At 44.1% G+C, this 345-nt stretch overlaps 1 protein-coding gene across 2 annotated transcripts in view; it reads right to left on the bottom strand.

Annotated features, from left to right (window-relative positions):
• LOC109296088 (BPI fold-containing family C protein-like) overlaps nucleotides 1-345 on the bottom strand; it is a 38,235-nt gene that overhangs the window by 10,149 nt on the left and 27,741 nt on the right. The gene's annotated exons all lie outside the window — the stretch shown is intronic.

The following is a 345-nucleotide window of genomic DNA, read 5'->3' as shown; positions in this document are numbered from 1 at the left end:
ACCATCATTGACAAAAAACAGGGTTAACAAAATATAAAACACAAACAGCAGAACAAACAATATGGGTTGGTGAAATATAAAAAAGGCACAAAATGCAAAATGTCAAATGACAAGGAAATGTAGGGCCTTGGTACCTGGAGGGGGAGAAAACACAATGGCCCCTTTCCACTGCAAGAAAATTTGATTCTTGTTATCTCACTCACCCCAAGTCACCAAAGCTGGGACTTAAACCCAGATCTCCCACATGGTAGGCAGAAATGCTCCCACACAGCCACCACTGGTGGGACTACTCCAGCCTGCTAGGGGTCTTATCATAGAATCATAGAAGTAGGGTCGGAAGGGACC

This window comes from Gavialis gangeticus, unplaced genomic scaffold, assembly GCF_001723915.1.
Source record: "Gavialis gangeticus isolate Ggan-Ray unplaced genomic scaffold, GavGan_comp1, whole genome shotgun sequence".
Lineage (NCBI taxonomy): Eukaryota > Metazoa > Chordata > Crocodylia > Gavialidae > Gavialis > Gavialis gangeticus.
Note: the sequence above shows the minus strand (reverse complement) of the source record. Positions and strands in the feature narration are given on the sequence as shown.